General features: G+C 36.8%; 1 protein-coding gene and 1 long non-coding RNA gene across 3 annotated transcripts in view; one reads left to right on the forward strand and one right to left on the reverse strand.

The window, feature by feature from the left end:
- LOC108622695 (uncharacterized) overlaps nucleotides 1-11,412 on the reverse strand; it is a 66,625-nt gene that overhangs the window by 53,802 nt on the left and 1,411 nt on the right. The gene's annotated exons all lie outside the window — the stretch shown is intronic.
- Nucleotides 151-1,984, forward strand: LOC113464035 (uncharacterized). Its single transcript, XR_003388863.1, has 2 exons — nucleotides 151-693; nucleotides 1,521-1,984. It is a non-coding gene; the product is annotated as an uncharacterized LOC113464035 (long non-coding RNA).

Raw genomic sequence — 11,412 nt, forward strand, 5'->3', positions numbered from 1 at the left:
TGATTTAATTCTATGAAATACTAATGTATGTTAAACTAAGATTTTGGAAATTCTTAGTACACACATTTACTTAACTTCAAAATTTTAGTAGTTATCTTAAAGCTAATGGAGTCGAGTCAAGTTTCGAAATTATGTAATGTACTTGTGTAATAACCGTTCGACGTTCATTTATTCACGTCGGGTGCTATAGCTCTGTGAAGGAATCAGCTGCGGCTTCTACATTACGTAGCCGCGAAATTGTCATAGAAAATTATTTCCCAACACCAATAGTCCACCGTCGTACATTTGACGTCGCGTGAAAGCTGAATCACTAGCTTCCTTCCAATGTCACACTGCATATAATCTTGTTTTTAAACATTAGTTTCACAGAACGATCGAGCATACTGCTTCTATTTCAATTTGTGTTCTTTTGTTTTATTTTTTATTCATAGCTGTTTGTATTTTTGTAACAGAAGAAAAGTCAGTGAGCAGAAATTGTCACAGACACATTTACTGCACTAACTAAGGAACAGGTCTATGCTTAATCATTTTTGTCGGAGACAAACCGTTCAGGAACCGGTAGCTTGAATGTTCAGGAATATTAATAGCCAGCGGCGAGGGTGGAACTCGATGGAAGAAAAGTTTAATCGAATTTTAAAGTGGAGGAGGAATTCAGAAGTTGCTGGGAATCTTAAGCAGTCGGGCAACTTCCAGGTGCGCAACATATTTTTGTACTCTGAATTCCCATGCACCAGTCCCTTCCCGAGTGTCTAATGGACGCGAAATCCGACTGTACGCTGACTTAATCTCCTTACGATTTGTCCAGCTCGTTAAAAAATTCTTTTTCGTATGTTTTTATTCCAAGGCAAAAGTTAATATCCTTGAAAATGAACATTGAAATTCGGTTCCATTCGTCCCACGAATCTGTCTAATTGGGTATTAGTAGACACTGTGTTCTAAAATCTGACAATGCACTGACTTAACCCACTTTCCACTCTTAGAAATATTTTTGTGAAAATGCATTTATTCGAAAGATTAATATCCTTGAATATCGAAAATCGTTTCCATTTACTTTTTCATTCATAACTCCCACTAATTTATTTTATCTATTAACCATGGTACATGAATCAGCTACGTGAATAATTAGATTGATATAAACTGTTTCCCTATATAAAAATCACGAGTACAGATAATATTATTAAAATTAAATAAGTAACCCTAAAACTGAAAATTATTTGTATAAGCAACAATAATTGTTTTGTTGAAACAGAATAATATTGTGATTTGAATAAAATCAATGGTATAACATTTAAAATAGAAACATACATTAGATATTAAAATAGGATCATGGAATCAAGTAACAATATTAGTCTGTCTGATTGCCTAATCGACATTGTATTCTACTCGGCTGACCGCACGCTGACATGATCCACTTAATTTTCCGTTCCCCATAAAGTGTACTCTCCCGGAAACGTCTTCTTAGGTAGCAAAGGTTAATATCCGTGAAAGCGAGCATCGAGGACGGTTCTATCTATTTTTAGCGGTCCTTTGTCACCAGAATGGTCGCAGGATTACACTCGTGGAAACATTAGAGGTTCTCCCGCGCTGCGCGACGGCCAGTAACTCGACCCGAATTGAAGAACTCCGCTGCGTCTGGAAGTTAGTGAAACTCGAGTGGAAAAGTTTGCCCCGGTAAACGAGAGGGTGAGAACACATCGCGACCCCGTCACAGTTTCTGCTATTATTATGGAGAATCACACAGCGGCTGGACCCCGGGGTCAACTCTCCGAAAGGAAACGGAAGGCTTTCCAAGGCCTGATAAAAGCGACCCTCGTCAATTTCTGCCATCCGTCATAAAAAAATGTTCTAACATACTTATCCCCCTATTATACTGTGTAACTTCGAAGTTGTACAACAATGTAAGAATTCTTCCAGTCACGTTTTACTCTTCTTGTCATTTGAATACTAAATCATTAATCATAGATAAATTTACCTTTGACCTATCTCGCTTTGATTAAAATTTTTTCATTCACTTCTAATTTAAATTTAAGTTTATTATTAGTTCAAATTAAATCAGTTAACTTTGCTATATTTATTTACTCTCTTTCAGTATACTTTCTATTAAATTTTTATTATTTATTTTATTATTCAATTTATATTTGTTTCATTTATTGTTAGTATCTTAAGGATGTGGCTATACAGTCAATCCCAAAAGTTTATGTACCTTAGAAAAACGCATTTCCTGTAATTAAAAATAGTACACTTTTCATCTAATTTCGATATTTAATGAGTTAACAGAATTGAGTCCGTACACTTATTCCGAATTCATAATCTTATAGTGCAGTGAATGTCCCAATTTCACTGGCTTAAGATTACAGATGAACTTAAAGAAAAAAGCCAGTAAGTAGAAATTGTGAAATTTACTATATTTCAAATTCATATTGACAATTAACATTGACAGAAATTAAAGGGAGTGTAAAATGTCCGGAGTAATAACTTGATACTGTGAAATCCGAGGTCAACGGCGATGAGGAGCCGAGACAATTGACCCGTGAACCGCGGGGTCCCGCTATCTTTTGTGCGCGTAATAGTGGCGGCCAATGAATGTAAAATGAAGTTCTTGTTTAGGTTCGCGATGAGGAATATTAATGGGATCCGTTGCGGGCGAAAACTCCATCGGGGTGGAAAAACAGCGCCGCGATAACAACAACTGAATCCCCGAGATACGATTAAACGGAGGGGAATTTAAAGCAATTATTCCACGCGGGAAAACCACTCGGCCGGGGTTTTATGAAAGCACTCTCACGGGCAACGCAACGCTCGTCCGGCCTATACTATTAGGTCGACGCGTAGGAAACATCGTTCCCTTTCTGAAATTTTCAATTTCCCAGATGAAAATCATTTGCCATCTTCCTCTTATCAATTACTTCCGATTAAATTGAAGAAACAATTTGCCGCGCGGTGAATGTTAATAGGATTTATAAAATACATCCTTAAATGTGTCACGCATCTTTTTATTTTTATTTGTATGTCCTAAAGGACTTATAATAATAATGTGTATTTATATGGATATCAAATTATAGTGTATTTTCGATTTGAATATTTTACGATAGAGTCTGAACCGATCTAATTATTTCGTATTGGATAAAGACCGGGTTCTAACAGGTTCTCGATACCCAGCGATTGTTCTCAGCCTTTTTACCTCAATTTCGAGCATCGTTGGTGCGCCGAGATTTCGATTGGTTCTCCTTCCGTGGGGATCGATCGCCAAGATCATCTCCCATTCGAGAAGAAAGCTTTCCTGGAGAGGGAAGGGCGACCCGGAAACGAAATTCGCTGGGACAACTGTCACGTGGAGAACGGAATACCTCTGCTCGATTCCAAGTTTATTTCCCTTGGAGAACTTCGTTTCTCCTAGCCCTACCCACCCTTCCTTCCTACCTTTTTACGGCGGGTGCCAGTGACAGGGAACCGTTTCAAGTCCCTCGGCTTTTCCATAAAGCTTTCACGTCTCCGTGGCAGATGCTTCTTTTACACTTTAATCCTTAGACTGGCCAGTGGAAATAGTCTCTTACGATAGAAGAATTAAAAATGACGAGACCAAAATGAATTGAAAATAAAAATTTTATCAATGTGTAAAATTAAATATAGAGAAATATTTATATTATATTATCTGCAGATCTTTTTTTATAAATGCATAAAATGCTCAATCGTGATAAGTGAGACACTCATCCTCAGTGCTTTACTTTTTAACTTGGAACTCCTCACACCTCGTTACATTGATGAAGATGTAAATGACGAGACGCGGATACCGGATTAATCGATTTGATACGTTCGGCGAAACGTTGTCAGCCGTCGCAGTTATTGTGATGTTTTATGAAGACACCGGAACAGGTAGGAGTGGGTGATTTATCGTGCAGATACTGTAACGCCAGCGGTACAATAATGCCTGTGTAACAGGCTGTCCGACGGGCGACGTGACGTTGATATGAATAGTTTATAATTCGGTCATCGAGGTTGGCCGGCGCTCATTCCTGAACTGGTTCACGTTCGCTGCGTTTATTTCGCGTCCACTCTATCCACGTTAATTTCGACTCGCAGTTCTACCGCACACGTAACGCAAACAATGGTCAGCACTTTCCACTCACCGTCCCAAAGTCTTTTTATTCTACTGGCAATATTGTTTGTCGACATTAACTGATAGCAATTGATAAAAAGAATAAAAGTTAAGACTATCCTGGAATGAATTTACAAACACTCGCATTCTAGATTTACCGTTCTCATGTCAGCACAAATAAAATAATACTTAGTACGCGTAGACTATAATATTGTCCGGAAATTATTTATGGAAAGTTTAAAGGCAGCTCATTTAAATTCTGTTAATTTATTGATTTATTGAATTATATGCTATTTGATTCCGTACTCTTTCTCTATTTTTCAAGGAACTTTAATGACTAAAATAATGGAAAATATGTCATTCGATTACATCTAACAGAATTGAGTCCGTACACTTATTCCGAATTCATAATCTTATAGTGCAGTGAATGTCCCAATTTCACTGGCTTAAGATTACAGATGAACTTAAAGAAAAAAGCCAGTAAGTAGAAATTGTGAAATTTACTATATTTCAAATTCATATTGACAATTAACATTGACAGAAATTAAAGGGAGTGTAAAATGTCCGGAGTAATAACTTGATACTGTGAAATCCGAGGTCAACGGCGATGAGGAGCCGAGACAATTGACCCGTGAACCGCGGGGTCCCGCTATCTTTTGTGCGCGTAATAGTGGCGGCCAATGAATGTAAAATGAAGTTCTTGTTTAGGTTCGCGATGAGGAATATTAATGGGATCCGTTGCGGGCGAAAACTCCATCGGGGTGGAAAAACAGCGCCGCGATAACAACAACTGAATCCCCGAGATACGATTAAACGGAGGGGAATTTAAAGCAATTATTCCACGCGGGAAAACCACTCGGCCGGGGTTTTATGAAAGCACTCTCACGGGCAACGCAACGCTCGTCCGGCCTATACTATTAGGTCGACGCGTAGGAAACATCGTTCCCTTTCTGAAATTTTCAATTTCCCAGATGAAAATCATTTGCCATCTTCCTCTTATCAATTACTTCCGATTAAATTGAAGAAACAATTTGCCGCGCGGTGAATGTTAATAGGATTTATAATAAGGATTTTAATAAAAAATATTGGAACATTATAATCAGCACGATAATTTATATATCGGTCGATTTTTCTGTCTGGTATCTGCTATTACTAGAAAGTATCATATTATTTAATGTATTCTTTAAATAATTAAAAAATATATAACAAGGTGAAACAAGATAGATGGGCTTTACATAATAATGCACATAAATCCACACTTACACATTCAACAGAATTTTAGAATGGTTCCAAGATAATTTTCACCACATTCGCTTTGTTTAACTATAATTCCGTGATACTGCATCGAAACAATTACCGCAAAATTATAGTCTCGGAACTGCATGCAGACAATTGTTGCCGTAGTAAACATTAAAGGAACGGTGCGGTTAAAACTTAGACAGAGGCACTAGTTTGTTACAAAACCATGTAACTAGTAACTTCACTGAGAGTAACAGATTGCTATTTCCTTTACAGAATTTCATTACTATAAGAGTAATCAAATGCTATTTGCTCACAGTATGATAAAGAAGTTCGAAAAGTTTTTTGAACATCCACTGACAGCTGAATTATGTGACGAAGCATAAGTAGATGGGACACGTGAAGAATGAAGAATATCCGGGCTATTCCACGTCAGAGCACGCCCGTAGATATCGAGATTAATTTCACGGATCGTAAATGCGACGGCGCGCGTCGTCTCTTTCATAAAACAGCGAACGCTGGGATCAAGATGAAGCGAGGCGGAACGTAGCGAGGAGCACAGGCAGAGCGGGAGCTCAGGGAATGCGATTGTTGGTAATTGCATGAGTTAAGTCAAATTCAACGGCCGTTGAACGTTTCCATAAATTCCGCCCTGCGAATCGCTCCGTCTCTCGCGGTGGTTCGTCTCTAACTACATATAGCTACGCGTTAAACGATCCTCTGTTAACTGCTATGAGTATGATAATTACTCGCGAGATTCCCAAAAGTACTTTCAAATATTAGATAGTATAATATTAACCCTTGCATTGATACGAAATGCTGCGAGGAGGAATATTAATAAATATTCAAACAAGGACTAGACAAACGAGAGGGCCTATCGACCAATATACACCCTCGAAATGTATTAGTACATTTAGGAACCTAAACAGATCATAAATTCTGATTAATAAATGAATGGAAACTGGCACTTGTATTTTACAACACTTGACCAAATGATAGACGTTGTTGCTTATCGCATCTGTGCAAGTAATTAATCTTTACTTATGAACACTATTAGATTACTACTGTGTATGTATAAGCTTAGCTTACAACGCAAATAATTTATTACGGTATTAGATGAACAGCATAGGGGAGACTTGTGAAACGCAAATCCCACTCAATAATTAACGTTGAGTACTCATTATTTATACTGATACTATATTACCCATTGACATCCTGTACATGCATACAGTGCAGAGTACTCGTGATTAGACAGCAGGATTTATGCATTTATAAATAAATCGTATTGACACTGAATACAAACAATGTTTGCTATGAAAAATATACAAGGTATTAAAAATTTACTCATGATCATATTCAATACAGTTTATGATTAGTACATTGTTAATCTTTATGAGAAAACAAAAAAATTTGATTGAATATTTGTTCCATTTCCTGATCAACCCTGTTTCTATTTGCAGTTTTTTTACTTGATGCAAGATTTCTATATTGAATAAAAATCTGCAGTTCAGATATCAATAAATTGAAGAAGCAAGAAATGGTCATCTTGATTTTCACTGCGATTGAGTTACATACTCCTTCAGGGCAAGAAACAGCTGGGAATAACTTAAAAAAAAGCAAAGAGAAAAATATCGCGCTGTGATCTCTGTTTCTTGTACCGAAGGTATGATCTTGTTTCTTGCTACGAATTTCGTAACGGAATCGAAAGGGTTATCGCATGTTTAAATAGTGAATTGCCACTGGCGAGAAGATAACTCAGTATAATACATAACAAGTTTATAACATAAACAATTTATCGGGGAATTAGATTAGAAGCCGGAGGGGTTCCGAGCACGCGAATCCTTCTCAATCGTTAACGTTATCGTGCACCTGGATGAAATACGAGTCATAACAGCACTGTTCTGCTCGTTGTTAAACTGGGCGTTTGCTGTAATCTTTATCGTTAAGTCTGTAACATCTTCGTTAGCCACAGGCTATTAGGTATATACTTCAATAAAGTTCCATGATCATCTCTGGATATCTCTGTCCTTAAGTCGAGATAATTAAGTGGCTGAGTAACCTTTACGTAGTTTTAATTGAAAAACATAATTACTCTTATGCAGGCCAAGTTCGAGAGAATCATTACTTGAAACAGTTTGTCACTCACCGACTAGTATTTTATTTATAATCTCTATTTGATTAATTGAATTTTTCATAAAATTGACACGCTTCGGTGTAACTCTTGAATACAAATTGATGTAGGAAATACCCTTGAATGGAGCGAGTTAATCGAGCGATGTTCAGTCGAAAACTGTCGTGGAAGCATGAATTCCAGGTGGTTCGGAATTTCCGCATTTCAACCGCGGATGGAAACGGATTCGAGCGAGTCGAAGACCGGGATCGATAACGCAACACGGTTGATTGCACAGAGCGAATTCTGCGAGGAGCGTAACGTAACGCGGATAGAAGAGCAGAGGCCGAAGGAGGGCTGAAGAACGCGAGGTACGCATTGATCCTGCGGAATAGCCGCGTTGCAGCTTGTTGCACCCCCCCGCGGTGGTTACCCCTCGGTTTTGTCAATTAAATCTGCATTACGATGATACTAATCAGTAGACTGCAGGTTTTTATGAGTTTATAGAAAATGTGCATGTAAGAAAATGCATCTGTTATTATATTGTTTAAAATCACCTGAGGGCGTAATATCAGTTCTCATTTCTTCTAATTCTAAGATTTGCTTATGTATTTTGTCATTTTTTAAAAAGTGCAATCTAAAAATTTAAGATAGTAAGTTAAGATGGTAGAAAATTTATTGATTTCTCATACATGTTCCCTCGTGTACAGCTAAATCAATCTAATATGAGATTCCAAATGCTAATAAAAAGAGAAAAATCTTAATATCCAAAGCGACAAGCCTGTTCTCGACTGAGGAATCTCATAATACGTAAGTTAAACCACAGGTCTTCTTGGTACTCAACCTTGAAACAGCTGCTCTCTTTAGCTTTCCTTTTACTACTTTTGCAATTACTGTAAAAACTCGGTCAGTGGAACCTTTCTTTAATCTTCCAACTCTTTCTTATAATTTATACATCTGTTCCACTAGAAAGAAAAGCTTATTTCGTTTCTGCTATGGAGAAAACACCGTCTGTTTAATCTCATACTTCATCTCTAAACTTACGTTAGTAAAATATATTTATTACTATCGAATCTAATTTTTCAACTCTGCAACTACTTTACAGACGTTACTGCAATACTGACATTTGTTAAATCTTGTACTTCATTTCTAAAATTATATTAATAAAATATATTTACTACCAACGAATGTAATTCTGTAACTCTTCACTATACATGCAAATGTATGCAAATTGTCTCATTACAAGTAAGCAGTTTTCTACGAGCATCGTTTACATGTTTCATGTGGTCAAGCTCGTACGAACGTCGTTTAAAACTAATCACGCCGTCAGGTCATTTACCTAAATCCTGTAATCCCGGCGTTAAACGCGTCGCGAGCCTTGCAACCAAGACCCGGGATCACCGTGTTTAGCGTAATCGCTGCCGTTGTAACGCGGTTTCTGCGTTAATTCTGCGACCTGTCGCACCCCAGTTTACTGCACTCGTTTGTGCACACCTCAACTTCGATCTCCGAGTTGAACCTACTTTGCCCTTTGCCCCTGCCCGGAAGAAATTCCCCTCGATTTCCTCGGTGGTATTCCTCACGAATTTCACGCGAGATTTACGACAGCTAGACACATACTGCGACACACGCCTCCCACCTCGCTCTATTTCTCAGGCAATCGAGGAATAAAATAAATTGTACGTATAAATTCCGATAAGAGACAGCATTATTTTCTCACCTGGCTCCATTCAATTCTCTATTACTGTTTTTTACTGGCTCATCAAAAGTTTATGCGAGTTCGTGCTCGATAGTGGCTGCGTGCCTTTTTTCTAAGAGAGCTGCAGCGGCACGAGAAATCAATAACGCTTCTATTTCTTCCACGTTATAATAAAGAGAGTGTATCAAATTTTTCTAACACGTATATTCCTTTCGGTTTATGATTTGTTATAACTTATTGATTGCCTCCCAACATTATGTATATCAGCAAAATAAATAAAGAGAAAATACGGAACTATAGAGTTGCATTACTCGACTATTTCATTTTTTTAATAAATGTTAAAGGGGAAGAGTCAATAGGAATTTATAATTTAGGTTTGATTACATTAAATTTCTTAATATTCAAAATTTATATTTTATTATCCACTATCCGTTGATTTTATCGTACACCTCGTACGTTGAACTAAAAGCGTACTTTCATTCAATTAGTCTGAGTTCATATTAAATTCATATAAAAATGCTCTTAATAAGAACAGCAAATAATAGGCTTCCCTAGGCTAGCATAATGAGATTATAACGTATTACTTTGATGGTGTACTACTTCGTTGCAGATTATTTTCATTTTACATATTTACTATCTCATCTGATTTAACATTTGAGATCAGATAAAAATTTTAAAACCATGTCATATTAAACTAATTATAGTAAATGTCCTGATTTATAATCACTGGTTTAATATTGCATACAAAATTCTAGAAAAAGAGTGAATACAAATTGTGACGTGAACAGAAATTTAGACATTTACTATAATTCAGGATGATTATTTCTCGAACTCAACATAAATATGTAATTTTAATTGCAATCAGCATCTTGGGAATTAATTAAAATCCGAAATTGTATGAGACAAGTGAAACGAGATCTCTATTGGCTATCTCGTAACTAAACAAGAAACCACGAAATTTCGTGCGGCAGTTACCTAGCTGGGTAGATATTCGATACTTGGAAGAATCGAAACTTTGAGCGTTTGGAAAGGGAAACCCGTCGGCCATGCTGCGCGATGCTGTAACGGCGAGCTTATCCTGGATTCGAGTTTCTCAAGGCCCTCGACGAGTTCCCTGCCGCTTATTAATACGCCGGAAAGTGTAAATCCAGGTGAAGCGTGGCCAACGTGAAATTTCGATCGCAGCCCGAACGAGCAGGCATTCACACAAATTTCAATTTTGCTCTAATTCCTTCACCCTTAATATTCTCTTAACCAATTAATTCTTAAAGACGAACACTTTATTTATATATTGTAAGATGCATGTCATTTTTGCATTCAATATGACAATTTTGAATTTACTTATTTTCTTTCTATAATAACTGGAATTTTTATAAAAACTGTGCAGTCTTACAAGCTTGACGTATTTATTTAGAAATTAAAAATATGAAACACTCGATTTAATCTTGTATCGTTTATTAGCCATCGTTGTTTTATTAGATATAAGAATTTTGCTTATAAATCATGTCAGTAAAACTCCTATTAATCTTTTACTATGATCTACTTCATTGGTTAATCTTTTAATAGCAATCTTATTGGCACCGAATAATCTGAGTAAGTCGCGAGGAAACGACTTATAAGTCTGTTACGAGTACCACTGGAAGTCGTTGTGTTTTAATGGAAGACCACGATTTCCGGGAACTAGGTAAGATTTAAACGACGGGCCAGCCAACTTCTCTCGGTTTATCTGTAATTAATGCCGGCCCAGGAGTACGAAATTTTAATGACTCGTCTGAAGTTCGAGTTATAATTAAGTATCGAACATTTTTGTGGAGGCTACATTATCGCGAAGCCTGCGGATAAAAACGGAGGAAGTAATTATAGATGTGTTATGGTAGATAAAAATTACGAAGTTAATTATAGAACTATTATGGCGAATAAAAATTAAGGAGCTAATTATAGAAGTGTTACAGTGGATAAAAATTAAATGAGTAGTTAAAGAGCTGTTTTACTTCAAATAGTTCCTCAAGCGATGGTTTGTTCCATTCTTAAAGAGATTCAAACTCGATGAAACATGTTCTGACACTCTGGTTGGTTAATTCATGAAAACAAGTTGAGATCCAAAGTTATGCTTAGGTATGTACATTTCTGATATAGTGTACTATTAAGTTATCAAGCATACAAATTATGAAATGATATAGTGAAATAAATCACACATGAAATAACACATGCTTCACTTCCGTTCCCTTCATCAGATTTGAAAAAAATTTACTAATCGATTGATTATTT

This window comes from Ceratina calcarata, unplaced genomic scaffold (genome assembly GCF_001652005.2).
Source record: "Ceratina calcarata isolate Rehan_Ccalc_2016 unplaced genomic scaffold, ASM165200v1 scaffold233.2, whole genome shotgun sequence".
Lineage (NCBI taxonomy): Eukaryota > Metazoa > Arthropoda > Insecta > Hymenoptera > Apidae > Ceratina > Ceratina calcarata.